We start from the raw sequence: 227 nt of genomic DNA, 5'->3' as shown, positions 1-227 counted from the left end.
TCAAAATTCTCCAAGCCAGGCTTCAGCAATATGTGAACCGTGAACTTCCTGATGTTCAAGCTGGTTTTAGAAAAGGCAGAGGAACCAGAGATCAAATTGCCAACATCCACTGGATCATGGAAAAAGCAAGAGAGTTCCAGAAAAACATCTCTTTCTGGTTTATTGACTATGCCAAAGTCTTTGACTGTGTGGATCACAATAAACTGTGGAAAATTCTGAAAGAGATG

Source organism: Bison bison, unplaced genomic scaffold, assembly GCF_000754665.1.
Source record: "Bison bison bison isolate TAMUID 2011002044 unplaced genomic scaffold, Bison_UMD1.0 scf7180017864215, whole genome shotgun sequence".
In the NCBI taxonomy this organism is placed as follows: Eukaryota; Metazoa; Chordata; class Mammalia; order Artiodactyla; family Bovidae; genus Bison; species Bison bison.
Note: the sequence above shows the minus strand (reverse complement) of the source record.